Source organism: Camelus bactrianus, chromosome 32 (assembly GCF_048773025.1).
Source record: "Camelus bactrianus isolate YW-2024 breed Bactrian camel chromosome 32, ASM4877302v1, whole genome shotgun sequence".
Lineage (NCBI taxonomy): Eukaryota > Metazoa > Chordata > Mammalia > Artiodactyla > Camelidae > Camelus > Camelus bactrianus.
The window spans coordinates 15167597-15184310 of NC_133570.1; the positions used below are offsets into that span (position 1 = coordinate 15167597).

The 16714-nt window shown below is 45.5% G+C and overlaps 1 protein-coding gene and 1 non-coding gene across 6 annotated transcripts in view; one reads left to right on the forward strand and one right to left on the reverse strand.

Annotated features, from left to right (window-relative positions):
• Window positions 1-9972, reverse strand: part of ACACB (acetyl-CoA carboxylase beta) — a 96809-nt gene extending 86837 nt beyond the window's left edge. For 4 of the 5 annotated variants that reach the window (XR_012503573.1, XR_006727884.2, XM_074356013.1 and 1 more), the window contains exon 1: window positions 3174-3302. The gene's annotated coding sequence lies outside the window, so the exon portion shown is untranslated. Of the gene's footprint in view, window positions 1-3173; window positions 3303-9721 lie in introns of those variants that run through there. The other variant, XM_074356018.1, reaches the window with a different exon arrangement.
• A 5657-nt stretch (window positions 9973-15629) lies between these two features.
• TRNAT-AGU (transfer RNA threonine (anticodon AGU)) lies at window positions 15630-15703 on the forward strand. The gene has a single exon. It is a non-coding gene; the product is annotated as a tRNA-Thr (tRNA).
• Window positions 15704-16714: the final 1011 nt, after the last annotated feature.

The following is a 16714-nucleotide window of genomic DNA, read 5'->3' on the forward strand; positions in this document are numbered from 1 at the left end:
ATCTAATTATTTCTAAGTCTGATTTTGACCCATAACTCTTCCCACACTAACGCTGCCCTATTAATGAGTAGATCATTGTTACTTGCGGGAAATATTATTTAAAAAGCAAACAAAAACATGATCTGAACATGTTGAAACTTCTGACCCAATTTTGCCACACTTACATGGTCGAGGCATTAAAAAAGCAGGACCACAAAACTCAAGTGTATCAATTTAGTATCTAAAAAGCATTTTCGTTTTAGATTTCAACACGGTGCTCTTAAGGGAAGTGAAAAAAATTCTCAAGATTTCCCAGAACTACGTGATCCAAGTGCTTCTTGCACAGTTTGGGCAACAGAATTGGCTGAAATATCAGGAATACTTTCTAGGAAAAACACAGGCCTGTTCACTGGTCTTCCCTGGGTGACTCCGAGACCCTTGGAAAAATGGACCAACTGTCATTCAGTTCTGACTCCTTGTGCCCAGCCTGGGGCATGGTACCTCGTACGTGCTCAAGAAGTGTTTATTGAATGAATGCTAAATCCACGCACAACCAGTGAGCATCAGCGATGGCTTGAGATGGGCTGGAATTCTGATTTTCAGCTCTCATTTTCTCAAGCTGCATTCAGGAACGCTGGGGAATGTCTCTATGGCAGGGTTCTGAAGTAGAGTGCCAGTGGAAGATCTTATACAAATGTGGCCAATGTTAGGGACATGTTAATTTTTTAAAATTAAAGTATAGTTGATATACAATGTTGTGTTAGTGGTGTACAGCATAGTGATTCAGTTATACATATATATTTTTCTCATATTCTTTTTTAAATTGTAGGTTATTATAATATATTGAATGTAGTTCCCTGTGCTATATACAGTGGGACCTTATTGTTTATCTATTTTATATATAGAAGTTAGTATCTGCTAATACCAAACTCCTAATTTATCCCTCCCTATCCCCGTTTCCTCTTTGGTAACTGTAAGTTTGTTTTCTGTCTATGTGTCTCTGTTTTGTAAATAAGTTCATTTGTATCATGTTTAAGATTCCACATATAAGTGACATCATGTGATATTTGTCTGTCTGACTTATTTCACTTAGTATGATAACCTCTAGGTCCATCCACGGTGCTACAAATGGCATGATTTCATTCTTTTTATGGCTGAGTAGAATTCCACTGTATATATGTACCAAATCTTCTTTATCCAATTACCTGTCAATGGACACTTTGGTTGCTTCCATATCTTGGCTATTGTAAATAGAGCTGCTATGAACACTGGGGTGCATGTATATTTTCAAATTAGAGTTTTCTCTTGATGTATGCCCGGGAGTAGGATTGCTGGATCATATGGTAACTCTATTTTTAGTTTTTTAAGGTATCTCCATACTGTTTTCCATAGTGGCTGCACCAAACTGCATTCCCACCGACAGTGTAGGAGGGTTCCCTTTTCTCCTCACCTCTCCAGCACTTACTGTTTATAGACTTTTTAATGATGGCTATTCTGACTAGTGTGAGGTGATATCTCATATAGTTTTGATTTGCATTTCTCTAATAGGTGGCGATGTTGAGCATCTTTTCATGTGTTTAGGCACACTTTAAATGCACACACTGGAAACTGAGAGATGTAAGAAATAATAAATGCATTACATTGAAACACTTAGCCTCCCCCTACCCCAAAAAGAAAAATGCTTGAGTTATTGCTAAGAAAATAAAAGGGCAAAAATATGCTATAGGGGTTCAGGCTTTAGGAACCCTAAGAATGCATTATTTACATTGATTTCCATTGGAAAACCAAACCTGCTCAGAAAACCCTGGCTGGATGGATGAATGGATGACTGCTGGGATTGTGGTTAGAAGGACAGACAGGTGGTGCCTGGAGAGGGGTTGAGTGCATGGGTAGATGGTCAAGACAGCAAGACACATGCATGGTGAGCAATTGCAGGGTGATAGGACAGGTTGCCAAGCTCTAAACTGGAAGCACTAATGAATGGAAAGACCAGCAGTTCTCCCCGGTTTGGGCCCCTCTCTCAGTCCAAAAGTCCTTTAAGATCTGCTGTTATTCAGACAGGGACCAGTGGATCTAACACCCCCAACACCCCCCGCAGAGGTTACCTGCACGAAAAACCTAACAGTCTTTCCCTTTTGTTGGCAGAGTGATGTCAAGGGACCCAAAAGCCACCACATCAGAACTCTTCTCAAGTAAGTACAACTGGGGACCTGTTTTGAGAAAAACCCCGAAGAAACTCTCTGAGCCTCGTTTCTTCATCTGTAAAATGGGGATACCAATCGTCGCCCCATTTACCTGCCTCTCAGTGGCCCTTCAAATAACCTATGTAACATGTACAGTGCCTTCAGCCTCCAGTCCTCAGAACAACAAGGCAGATGCTACAATCCCTATTGCCTTTCTCTCAGTCCCATTTTATAGTTCGGTAAACTGTGGCTCAGAGAAGCTGGGTACCCAGACATTGCTCAAACCCTGGCCCAACACTCACACTTTTCCCACTGCCTCACCTCCGAAACTGGATATAAATGAATTCTGTAAAGCAGAGGGTGTTCCAACGAGAACATGGATCTGATCGTAAAACCAGACACCAGAGAGAATAAAAAATAAAATAATAAAAATAAAAAACAAAAACAACAAAATAAACAAAACTAAAACCAGAACCTGGCAGTCTACCTGGAGGGCAGAGGGGCAGAGCCACATGTAACTAACTATGCTGGCCGTGCACAGTGGACCAGAAAGAGCGCGGCGCATGTGATTCGATTCCACGGGCAGGAAAGGCCAGAGGGGTCCCTCTGAAGAACTGTTGCGGACATGCCATGCCGGCTGTTGCCTTTCGCTGGAACGACCCAGCTGACCCGAAAACCACCGAGCAAGGGCCAAAGCTATTTTTATTTCTTGCAAACCCAACTCAAGCAACAGCTGCTTGATTCCACTGCAGTCCTGGACCTGGCTGTAACAAATGCAGGAAACTGCTCCTTTCCAGCAAGGGCTGGCTGGTGGCCAGGTAAGGGCTGGACAGGACGGGGGGCCATGAGTTTGTCTTCTACCCCCCACCTCCCAACCGAAAAATCCATGCCTGGCCAGGCTTCTGAGGGTCAGAGCGGGGACAGGATGTCAGTGTAAAACCAGCAATCTGGTTCCTCCCTCGGATTCTTCCTCCCACTAAGCTGAACACCCCAGCGCTCGCTGCCACCTACCATCACTGCGGACACGGCCACCAGCTCCATTCTCCTGCGGGTCTGACAGGCTCCCACAGGGTGACTAAGGGAACTGGGCCCATGCAGTGTCACCTTTCAGCAGGCGGCTGGTGTCGTGCATCAGGACATGGGGGAGGAGTCTGGACCAGTTGGTGGTGGACATGAGTGAGTTTTCCCCACAAGTCAGGCATGCAGCACGCCCTTATCTGTCATCTGTAAATACAGGCCATGTGCCAAGGTCCCAGCTCCTCCCCCTCCCTCAACTTCAAGCACAGGTTCTTAAGAGGCTGTCTGTGCTTTCCAGGGCTCTCTAGCCCACAGGGCCCCCTCCCTCCGGCTTGCCACAGTCCTGTACTTAGGCCTATTTTGCTGCTCGGTGCAATCGACCACCCCCAGGCCCAACCCTGAGCCTCTAGAGTTTTAAACATTCCTGGAATCACCGTAGCCTCCTGTTCCTATGTGTTTATCTGCCAGACACTTGCAAGGAGGGGAGCGGAAGTCTCAGCAGAACCTGAGTTTGGCCAACGCGGGCTTGATCACAAGGAAAGCCAAAGCATCGGGAGGAAGAGTGGGTAATCAAGGATCCTCCTGCTGGCCGGCGGAGGGCACAACATCCTTTTGCAAATTCGGAGGCCATTAAAGTGATAGAGCAAGCCACGTGAGGCTGCCAGGGCAGCGAGAGCCGGGGGTGGATACTTCAACCTGCACTCTGGCTTGCGGGGCTAGACTGTCACAGGTCACAGTGTTTCCCCAAAAGCCGCTTAGACTCCAACCTGCAGCCTAAGAGGGGGACTCTCAGCAAGCCCAGTGTTCTTGTTTGGTAGATGAGCAGAGGCCAGAGGTCACATGTGAAATTAACAACACGGCCATGCCTAGCACCAAGGTCCCCGGCTCCAGGCCAGTGTGGTAAGATATTCACGGTAAGATTCTTGGGCACCTTGTTGGGTGCCCTGGAAACTGATCTGGGTTCTCATCTCAGCTCTGCCACCTACAAGCAGGGTGAGCTTTGGGCAAGGGAGCCTCAGTGTCCTCACCTGCAAAATAGGGTAAGGTTGTAGTTTCAAGACAGAGTCGTTGAGAGTTCAAAGTGGTCACCCACATGGGGCGCTGAGCACAGGGCCAGTCAGGGTTCATCTTAGCGATTGCCCTTAGTGACCCGAACTGACAGCCTCGGGCAGGATGAGTGACCGCTCCGAGACTGCCACCCCCAGAGTCTCGTCTTGCACAAATCGCGTCCCCTCTCTGAACCCCATGAGTTTCCTCATCTAGAAAAAGAAAGAAAATCCTCAGGCTCAACCCCATCATAGGATTACTGGGAGGATCAACTGAGATTTGCTTAGTCACTCAACACCGACCTGCCCCTTTGGTGGTGTGCCGAAATGGAAAGAATGTGGCAGGGGACTGTATGTGTGGTTTCCGCTGCCAGGATTCTCCCCCACAAGTAGACAGAAAGGGACTGACACTGGGTAGGGGGCACTAGTCCACCACTGGTCAGGTGTCTTGGGAGCTCCCTAAAGATCAGCCAGCCTGGATGGGACAGGCAGATCCCCACATCAGGGACAGTCCCTGGACTCACTTCAGCTCTTCAGCCCCACAGGGCAGGTGCTTTCCCAAAGGGGAGGAATCTTCTGGGGCTTCTGCAGCCTGGGTCTGGCTGAATTAACTTCTCATCTGTTCCCTGATCCAATGGGGACAGTCCTGAGACCTGTGTGTATGTGTGTGTGTGTGTGTGTGACTTTAAAATAAAAATTTTTTTTAATAGAGGTACTAGGGATTGAACCCAGTATGCTAAGCATGCACTCTACCACTGAACTATACCTGCTCCCTGAGTGTGACTTCTTATGTTATTCAGAAAGGGTATTTTTAATGCCAACACAGGAGTTAAAAAATGGAAGAAAGGAATGGACTCGAAAAAATAAAACCAATAAATGAATTTAGGGGAAAAAAAAAGGAAGAAAGGAAATGTTAAGGAGAGGAGGGTCATAAAGAAGAGCAAGTTATCCCTAATTAATCATGGGGAGTGCTTCCTGTCACTAGCGTTCTTCAGTCCCTGCAGTCCTCTGCAGTAGGTACCATTTATTCCTCTCCTTTTGTAGGTGAGGAAACAGGCTCCATCTCTCCCCAGGTTCACACCTTTAGGACCCAGGTGGCCTCACTTCAGAGCCCTTGCTCTTAATCCTTAAACTCTCTTATTCTTGGTGCAGAATTTCCCTCCATAAGCCCTGAGACACGTTCTAAATCAGCCAAGACCTAAGAAGTGACTGGCAGGAGGTATGGCTTGGTTCCTTAGACCTGTGGGCTTGTTTTTAAATCTCTGTGTCCACTCCCCTAAAGAACTAAAATGCAACCAAGATATAAATAACAAAACTACTTCTCTAGCCTTGGGGTTCTTCTCCTGGGAAAAGTTTTGGGGGAGACAGGTGAGCTCTGCTCGGGGTGGGGGGGAGCCTTTCATATCAGGATCTAGCCAAAAGAATTCCTGAATCAGGAAACGCCACACCTGGAAGGCAGTTCAGAGAGAACTCCGTCCAGGGATGGAGATGGACGGGGGGAGAGCTAAAAGGAGACATCTGCTCTGGACCTTTGAAGGCTGAATAGGAGTTCACTAGGTTGCCAAGGGGGGACCCCCTACGGGTCTGTCTGATTCTCTGTGATGCATCCGTTCCCTTCACATCATTTATTACCTGCTGACCCGATGCCATATTTTCACCGATATACTCATTCATCTGCCCCTGTGAGATATAAGCTTCCTGAGGACAAGCACTAGCTCGTCTCACTCTCTGCTCCCCAGTGCAGTGCCTCATCCACAGAAGGGTCAGTAAATACCTGTTGGAGGCATGGATGCCCACACCTGGCTCAGGTGTGTCTGAGCACCCAGCCCTCCTGCCTCCTAAGAGGGTGCCCTGCTGAGTATCAAGGGTGTGAATGTCAAGGTGAGGTACTGGACAACCACCTGGATGGGCTCCCTGCTCCCCCTGCCTGTGATGTAAGGGACCACGGGAGACAGAACACCCGGAACGCCCGGCTCGGGCTCCGTGCCCTCATGGCCCCCTGGACTCGCCCTCCTGGCACTCATTGCCATGTGCAGTAACATGTGAGGTCACCATGTCACTGGGCACCTGTTTCCCCAACTAGAAAGTCAACTCAGTGAGGGCAGCCAGGACCTGAAACACAGGTCTACCCGTTTGGTCTTCCCCACTCCCATCCCAGCAAGCAGGCGTTTGGCATTTGAACTAAAGACTTCGGTAAATCTGGTGTAGATGCCGTGGGAGGCACACAGCAGTTCCTCAGGAAACCAAGGAAACTGTTCAATACTGATACAGGCTAATATTTGCTGAGCACTTACTACATACTAGGCATTATACTGTGTAGTTTGCATTTATTGGTTTAAAGGGCTACAGAAATTCTAGCGAGAACGTGCCCCCGTCTTGCAATTGGAGATGAGGGGCAGAGGGAGAGTCTGTTCCTCAAGGCCACATCATAATTAAGTGGCAGATTGGGGACCTGTGTTGGACCATCCAGCTGTAGTATGTGTGTGTGTGTATACATGTGCATATGTGTTTTCTCCAGCCCTTCTCCAACACCCGACACCAGCCAAGGCTGTTAGTGCAAAGGTCTGTTAGCAGATCTCCCTGCAGCTACACTAACCTCTCCCTGTTCTAATTCATCCAGAGCCTCGAGAGCCTGAGTTCTGTAGACACACACACACACACACACACACACACCGCCTTTGAGCCCGGCTCAGGAGCTAAAGCCTGGCATCTTATCCCTTCCACGATCCTGCCTCCCAGGATTCTGAAAGGAAAGGAGGAAGGCATGAAATGAAAGGGATCCATGCTTCTCAAGAGGTGCCTGCTGGGGTACCAGCCTCAAAAGTCGGTCTCCATCCCCACCAAATCACAGTCACATCTTGGAGGGTCCTGTTGCAGGTGAGCACATGAAAGGCTCTGACAAGTCCTGCTGCAAAGGGCCCGGATTCCCCGCAGGCAGCCCCGATGCTTCCCAAACTGCTTGGTGCTTTTCCACCTGGCGCGGGTTACTCCACATCAGGAGGGCTCTGAAAGCCCCACTGCACTGGGAGTGTGGACACTAAGAGCACACAGGCTTCCTTACAGCACAGCGGGGAAAGCCAGCTAACAGGCGTTTCCAATAACCAATGGTTCTAGTCAGTCCTGGAGCCTGAGATTGACTTACTTCCAAACAGACAGCAGGGTGTGTTCAAGGTTGCCCTCTAATATCACTCTCACTCATGATTTCATTTGATTTGAAGAGGTGGAGCTTCATGGAGTCCGACAGGCATGGCAGAAAACTCTGGAAGAGTATGCTTGTCTCTTGGGGCCCCAGCACAGGTCGAGGTGGCCAAGGGGTGCTGGCTGAGGTGCAGAGAGTGGGGCTGCTGGTGCGGGGCTGACCTGGGTGGAGGTTCGGCTATTGGTCATTCTCCGAACCTTGGTTTCCTGGTCTGGGAACGGGATAAATAACACCTGGCATGCGGCAACCACTCAATAATCCCTACCTGGCTTTCCTGGCTCTGCCCAGCAGCCCTGGACCCCTTGAATAAACAAACAGCCTACCTTCCCAGAGAACCATCTTACTGCATGGGAATAACTCTACTATCATTATAACAAAGGGCTCTTTAGAATAGATTGTGACACGTAGATGAGCTTTTCTGATCAAATGCAGACCACACTTCCAGGCTTCCCCAGGGACAGATACGCTCTGCTCTGAAGTAAGGATCCCTGGGTCAAAATTCAGAGGAAGTTTCAGAATAAGGTATCCTGAACTTTCAACCAGGATAAGATCTTGAAGAAATCTCCATTTCAAAAGATTAAGATGTTTATTTCCCCATAAAGATCAAGCATGTCATGTAATGTCAAAGTCCAAATTCTGTCTCAGATCTGAAGGTGGTTTAAGTGTCTGAGGGAGTTTACCCAACACCTGGGCAGGAGCAAATGCAACTCCTTTGCATGAACACCAAATGCCTTCCCAAAGCTCCTCAAATAAAGTCACAAAATGGGGACCTTTGCACCTCTGATCACATGACCTAGAATTGGCTGGGTCCTTTCATTTAAAACCTGGACAGGTCAGTAAAGAAATCACATCTTGTAAACAACAAGTATACACAGGGAATTATATTCAATATCTTGTGGTAACTTATGGTGAAAAAGAATATGAAAACAAATACATGTATGTTCCTGTATGACTGAAGCACTGTGCTGTGCACCAGAAATTGACACAACATTGTAAACTGCCTATACTTCAATAAAAAAAAAAAATAAAATAAATAAATAAATAAATAAATAAATAAATAAATAAATAAAATAAAAAGTAGTTGGGGTCTATAGATACAATGGAATACTACTCAGCTACAAAAAAGAATGAAATAATGCCATTTTCAGCAACATGGATGAACCTAGACATTATACAAACTGAAGTCAGAGAAAGACAAATACCATATGATATCACTTGTATGTGGAATCTTTAAAAAAAATGATACAAATGAACTTATTTACAAAACAGAATGAGACTCACAGACACAGAAAACAAACTTATGGTCACCAAAGGGGAAAGTGGCGGGGAGGGATAAATTAGGAGTTTGCTATATGCAGATACAAACTACTATATATAAAAGAGAGAAACAACAGGGTCCTACTGTATAGCACAGAGAACTATATTCAGTAGCTTATAATAACCTACAATGAAAAAGAATATATATATGTATAACAGAATCACTGTGCTATATACCAGAAACTAACAGAACATTGTAAATCAACTATACTTCAATAAACAAACAAAAAAAACCCGCAATGTCTATTTCTTTCAGTTTTTAAGTTGAAAACCCGCTTCCTGGGAGCTCCTAACTCGGTCCTGCCCATTTATGTAAAGTAATAATAAAGATCAGGGTGGGAGATACAGCTGTGTGCAGAGTAAACACACAGAACAAAAGTCTGGAGGAAACAAGGTCTGGGAAGTTTTACACCAAACTGTGTGATATAAAAGGTAAGGGGATAGCAGCTCCTGGGAGGAGAAGGGACACACAGAAGGATGGTTCAGGAAGATGCTCCATTTCACTCTGTGCTGCTTCAAGTCTTTTACTGTGTAGTACACTTTTTCAAAATTAAAGAAAATCGTGTCTTTCTAGCAACAGGACCACCATACCTGTTTTACTCTTGGAGTCTGCTTCCCCCCCCCCCCCAAATGAGCAGCAGTTTTGAGAGATTGGACATCTACAAGAAACAGCATTCTCTTTCTTAAGACAGAAGCTTTGGGGGCCAAAAAAAAAAATCCCCTGAAGAAAGAGTTTGCACAGGGATTCCCAGAAACACAACCATTATAGATGCAAAGAAAGGCCCTTCTTTCTCCTTCATCTGTGTTACACTGAGAGCCCTTTAGATAAACTTCCCAAAACCAGAACGGGCACTGCTGTTCCCTGGAAACCCCGCATCCATGCCTCGGTTTAGGGCTGGCCTTCGGTCTGCGTTAAATACCTGTTCACTTGGACACCAGCTTTCTGGTCAGTGACCTCAGCGAGGGGTGAGCTCACTTACCACTTATCTCGCCACCATCTCTTTCCCCACGTCCTCCTGACTGTGCGTTCAGACTGAGGTTTTCCGGGTTACTTGTTTGCCGAGGGCCTGAATCTCAGCCAGCTAGCAGCTTATTGCCATGACTGGAAATGTCACTTTTAGATTAACTGGCTCCTGCTGTTTAAAAATATCCCCGGGGCACTTAAACTTCAAGGCCCCGAAGAGCAGGCATACCCCAGGCCAAGTGAGAAAACTTCTGCCTTCCTCCACGCAATCCCATTACTTGCTTTATTTCAAAATCCTTACATATCTAAGCCACGGAGCATCTAAAGTCCAAGATGTCGTCAGCAATACAAATGAAATCATTTTGGTCCTCCCAAGCCAAGCTGAAAATTAACCCCAGGCAGGCTGTTGGACTTTTGAGAAACGGCTTCTGGAAAGAGCCCACGGTGAACACTGGAAGGGTTTGCTGGGTTAAGGCAGTCACTCTCAAAAGATCATCCGGCTTCTCTCCCCAGAAAAGATTTTTGTAAAACCATCTCAAGGAAGTTGCTGCTCAGTGAGTTGTTTCCTATTTTTTATGACTTGGGAAAAAACACAGATCGCAAACAGCTCCATTCCCATGCAGGGTAACTGTAACTGTAACCCCAGGGCATGCTGGGGCTTGTGGAGAAGGCAGAAATCCAGCAAGCCCTGGGGTTACAGTTACAGAGAGTTCTGAAACATGGGAAGGGCCAGAGGCATCTAAGACGAAGGTCACGTCCAGGTCCAAACCAGAGCGGGTAAAGCAGAGGCCACACAAAAGGGCATTGTGCTCCGACGAAAGGTAAGGGGACAGCCGTTCAGTAGCCTTGATTTCGGTAAACCAGGATGCGCCGTTCTAACCAGCAAGAGGGGAAGACTACAAGGATGCTGAACTCAGGCAACACGGTTTAAATGCTGGCTGCGCCAGGTGTGGCCTTTGCCTGGCCAGAGCTACTTCACTTGTGGACTTGTTTTCTAAGAAGGAATGTTCATGGGAGGATGGACTTCTAGGAATTTTCTCCACCGGGCTTGTGAGCAGGAAATGCACTTCTTGGCTGCTCCCCGTGTCCTCGGGAAGCCTTGGTCTCATGGGCGGCTACCTGGGATGGCGCCACATGTTTGTAAGAGCCGGGGATGTAAAAATGCAGGTGGAGGGCTTAGCCTCTGACGGTGCGTAGACCACTTCTTTCTCAACCCTACTTCACTCTACAGTCCTTTGGAAGAGGCGCCTCTCAAACTACAGACATGTCTTTCCATATTTCCTGGGAGAGCTATCTGTGACTCAGGGAAATTTTTTAAAACTCTGTTGGACTCTGTTTAAAACCCCGAGGACTCCAGATGATTATGACCTGGGCAGAGTGTCAACAGTGGCAAGACGACTGGGCTTGGAAATCAGGTTGACTTGAGTTTGAATCCTTGCTCTGTTACCTGCGGCTTTGAGTCAATGGCCAAGCCTGTTTCTTCATCCAATTACTTTACCATATGATTGAGAAAATTAAATGAAATCACATGCAGATGAGCTTCTACCATGGTGGCTTGCTCAAAACAGGCACCTAATAAATCTTATTTTTAGAATTGTTTTTGGGGGGAGGTAATTAGGTTTAATTAATTAATTTTTCATGGAGATACTGAGCATTTAACCCAGGACCCTGTAGAGGCCAAGCACATGCTCCATCACTGAGCTATACCCTCCAACCAATAATATTTTTTTAATGAAATTTCTTCCTCTCAAAAAGACTAGAAACACTTCCCCTCCTGCTCCACACACACAGGAGAGCTGTTTCTGGTGGTTCAGTTCTCCCTGGATAGTCTGTTGATGGCATAGTATTTTTCTAGAAACCAGAGCCCCCCTCTTCGTCACCCCAAATGCCACTAAACTGAGAGGGACACGAGGACACAGGAAGTACAGGATTGAGAAGCAAAGTATTGATCTCTTGGTCCGCTCCATTCACCAATATTTGCATTTCCAAACATACTTCAAAAATTTAAAAACTGGTTCCCGCTGAGATGACCAGCAAGGTAATTTTTGTTTGTGAGACCCAGAGTAAAAATGTCAGAGGACTCCAAATAGGGAAAGAGGCTGTCCCCAGCTGGAACACGTTCCAGTTTTTTCTCAGCTGAGTCACCACCAGCCAGCACACCAGGAACCTCCTCCAAGTAGCCCAGAGCCTCCACAAGTTTTTTCCTTGTACGCCTCGAAGGTTTGACAAGGATGAAAAGCCACTGTCACACACACATACACGAGAAAGTTGGCTTCTCCAATCCAAAACTCTAAGACTTTTTATCCTGGGAACAAACTGAAGCAGAAGGGGAATTTCAAGATGGAAAGAATGTCCTGTCTAATAATGGAAACATCCTAACAGCATGCTGAAGTCTAAAAAATAAAATTCACACTCCCTGACCTTGCCCTGCTGGACCCAAATCACAAACAAGATAGTGGCTTTCATGGGCTTATTTTATAACTTGGGGTTCCCGGGACAACATTGTGCATAACTGAGTATCCTGTGTTTCCAAAAGCCCTCAGCAGATACTCCTCTCCTTGCCTCGGAAGGGAATAATTTTTCGGCCAGAATTCTAATGTGCTCCCATGCAAGCCACACAGAACTGGCCGGGCAGTGGGAGTACACAGCAGATGGGCTCTCTCATTGCTGACATCTGAGTGGAAGCACTAGTGTTAGAGCAGGCAGATAGCTAGATATGAGCAGAGAAAGGGGGACACAGACCAAATGGCAGGAACTGGGCAGAAAGGAGGGGCACAGGCCAAATGCAGGAAACCACACATCATGTGAGCAGCAGGGATCCCTGGGCAGAGAAAGAAAAGCTGGAATCATGGAAACAGCCTAAATGTCCATCAACAGGTGACTGGATAAAGAAGATGTGGTATATTTATACAATGGAATACTACTCAGCCATAAAAACCGACAACATAATGCCATTTGCAGCAACATGGATGCTCCTGGACAATGTCATTCTAAGTGAAGTAAGCCAGAAAGAGAAAGAAAAATACCATATGAGGTCGCTCATATGTGGAATCTAAAAAACAAAAACAAAAACAAAAACAAACAAACAAAAACAAAGCGTAAATAAAGGACAGAAATAAACTCACAGACAGAGAATACAGACTTGTGGTTACCAGGGGGGTGGAGGATGGGAAGGGATAGACTGGGATTTCAAAATTGTAGAATAGACTACACTGTATAGCACAGGGAAATATACACAAAATGTTATGATAACTCACAGAGAAAAAAATGTGACAATGAGTGTGTATATGTCCATGAATAACTGAAAAATTGTGCTGAACACTGGAATTTGACACAACATTGTAAAATGATTATAAATCAATAAAAAATGTTAAAAAAAAAAAAAAAGAAAAGCTGGAATCTTTGGGCTGATAAGGGGCCACACCTTTTGGCTTGGAGACCAACAAAGAAAGGTCAGAAAAGGCAGGAATTTCCAGTGACCGAATGTAACCTTTTACTCATCACGCCCTCATTTCAATAAAATTAGCCTTGCAGATCAGAAGTACCCATCATGCACTGACGCCATGACACTTCCGATCCAGACTAAATGAGGACAAAAATCCCTCCTCCCTTTGGGAAGGTGGAGTTGGATGATAATCAGGGAATACGATCTCAAACCCTTCCCTCCCCAATGAATATTCCGCCCATTCATTTTTACACCCTATGTAACTAACTTGCCAAAGAAACTCAGGGCAGCTGCTCACCTGAGCCTGCCCGCTCTCCCCTGAGAGTGTACTATCCATCCTTTAATAAATCCTCACTTTACCTTTTTAACCTCTAAGTCTTGTCTCTGAATTCTCTCTGGGACGGGACAAGAACCTGGAACACCAGTTGCACCTATCAGCGACATCTTTGGCGAGCTGCAGCCAGGAGATTGCAGATCTGGTAAACCAAGGCCTCTCGCCTCCCTTGCGCTTGAGAGGCACTAACTCTTTCTCTCTCTATTACTCTATCATCTGTCACTTCTAGGGCGCTCGCCACTAAAACCAGTCTCTCCGGTAAGGGGATCGTGGACTAAAGATGCGATAGTTCTGTTCTGATAGTTCTGTTCTTCATCTACAGCAAAACAATTTTCTATGCCGCATTCTCTAGGCACACAGTTAAGAGCTTAATACTACCCCCTCCCCGAGACTATCCTTGTCTCCTCTCCCTGCCTCCACCTCGCTACACTTTCTGGTCTTTCTCTGCCAAAGGGAGGAGGGATGGGTGCATGATGGGTACTTCTGATCTGCAAGGCTAATTTTATTGAAATGAGGGCATAATGAGTAAAAGGTTACATTCGGTCACTGGAAATTCCTGCCTTTTCTGACCTTTCTTTGTTGGTCTCCAAGCCAAAAGGTGTGGCCCCTTATCAGCCCAAAGATTCCAGCTTTTCTTTCTCTGCCCGGGGATCCCTGCTGCTCACATGATGTGTGGTTTCCTGCATTTGGCCTGTGCCCCTCCTTTCTGCCCAATTCCTGCCATTTGGTCTGTGTCCCCCTTTCTCTGCTCATATCTAGCTATCTGCCTGCTCTAACACTAGAACAGAGGTCCAAAAGCTATGGCCCATGTTGGCTGTTTTCCTATGGCTCCTGAACCAAGAGTGGTTTTTACAGTTGTCAAATGTTTGGGGAAAAAAGAATCAAAAGATTTCATGACACTCACAAATCATATTAAATTCCAATCTCAGTGTCCATAAAGTTTTATTGGAACACGGCCACATCGTTCATTTACGTTTTGTAACTGGCTGCTTTCTCTCCAATGAAGAGTTGAGTATTTCCCAGAGACGGGACAATTGCAAAGCCTGAAATATTTACTATTTGACCCTTTACATAAAAAGTATGCTGACTCCTGACCTAAAAAGCCAAGGTCACCTTTGTGAATATTAGTAAGAGGAAACCTCAGCTGAAATTGGAGTCGGGAAGGCCTGTAGAGGGCGCTCTCACACCCTAGCCCTCCTCATCAATTACCCGAAACAGGAAGACATCAATTACGGATCCCAGCCGGAAGAGACGTACCTTGCACTTGAAGTGCAAGTACTTTACTACTCCAGCAGGAGGAAGATTTTCTTCCTGCCCAGCAGCAAGCCCAGCCCATGGAAACGGCCGCAGCTCAGCCAGTGAGAAGCTGTCATCACCTGAACCCCCGCTTTCCCCCAGTGAACTTTCATTTTTCTCTTGTTGACGATTTCCTTGTCCCACTCTCCTTTCTTCTATTTTGTGCAAACCCTTGGACCATCTCTCTGCTTGCTAGGTGAGATGCTGTCCCATTCATCATTTAACAAGGCCAGTTCGATCGTCAAATATACGCGGTTGAATTTTGTGGTTTCTTTTAACAGTTTGGTGGCAGGGAGGGGATCCAAGGCAAACTTCTGATGACATTTGAGGACAGTGAGAAACCCTCTGAGTTAATTGCCTTTGGAGTGTGTATCTCTCTAAATAAACTTGCTTTCACTTAAAAAAAAAAATCAGCCTAGAAAGCAAAGATTTTGTATTTTATCACAATGACTTCCTGTGCTCTTTGTCATCATGTCCCTGATTACTTATGAAAACTGAATTTTCTTAATAGTAAAAGAACTAAAATTTTGCTAATAGTTGTATAATCGTCTATAATTTGCCTGTTTATAATCTTTTGTTGTCACTTTGGTTAAATCGATAACTAGTGTTTCACAGTGACCTGTGATCCTATTTAGGCACGTGTTTTAAAACCTTTTTTGATATTTTTTTTTCCACAAAACTTCCCCAAATCAAATTCTAAATGAAGTCTTTTTGACCTGGGAGAAACTTTGGGATTTTTCCACAGGGCCTCTGGAGCATTCCAAAATATTCATTAAGCTAATTAGATTTATTGGGTATGTTAAATTACATGAGAAGCATTGTCAAATAAATAGCACTAAGTCAGGGCGGGGAGGGTATAGCTCAAGTGGTAGAGCACATGCTTAGTATGCATGAGGTCCTGGGTTCAAACCCCAGTACCTCCATGAAAAATGAATTAAACCCAATCACCTCCTTCCTACCAAAAGGAACAACAAAAATACAACAACAAAAGATTCTGATTTTAAAAAAGAAAGAAAGAAATAGTACTAAGCTTCTTTATGTTGTATTTCTATAGGTGTATAAGTGTTCCAGAAATTATGTGAAATTCCCAGAAATCTGACAGGTTCTGGTATAATGTTATCACTTGTCACTCTAATTATTAACTTAAAATGTTGAATGAAGTCCTCTAGGACCCCAATCAGAAATGGGCAACAAGTAAATGACCTTCTTACTGCTAATCTGTTACCTTCTGAAATTACTGTCATCAGAATTAAGACTCACACTAAAAGGACTAACCCTGAGTCTCTGGGGAAGGTCCTGGCTGATTCTCACGCAAAGGCAGCAGTAACAGAATCTATAAAGATTGCAGCACATGTAGATGAAGTCATTCTGCTTTTGAAAAAAATGATTCCTCATTGCCAGACTGTTGCCATCCTGATGTCCATGTAATGTGGCAACAATTTGCTCCTGAATCAGAGAAATTAAAGCAGGTAAACAATGGCTGTAAGTTAAATGAATCGTCAGGGCTATGGGAAACCCAAGACCACTGCTTGGTTCTTTCTGGATTCCTCGCAAGTCCCCCTCCCCTTTTTTACATTCTTTCATGCACCATAATGCATTTAATTTGGGGGGGCGGGAGGGGAAGAAATGAGGTGTTTTTTTTTTTAATGGAAGTACTGGGGGTTGAACCCAGGACCTGGTGCATGCTAAGCACGCACTCCACCACTGAGCTATACCCTACCCCTCCACCATATGCACTTAATATGACTCAAATTATGAATCAGCGTTGGTGGGGAGACAGCTGTAAAACTGCAAAAGCAGCTACCAATGATGTCTCATCTGCCAGGTCTGTAATCCTAGAAAAATTATTCTTGTTTTCAGAGGCCCCAGACTCGTGAATACTTGCAGCTGGACTTCATTCAGCAGCCACCTGGCGTGGGTTATCAGGTTATCAA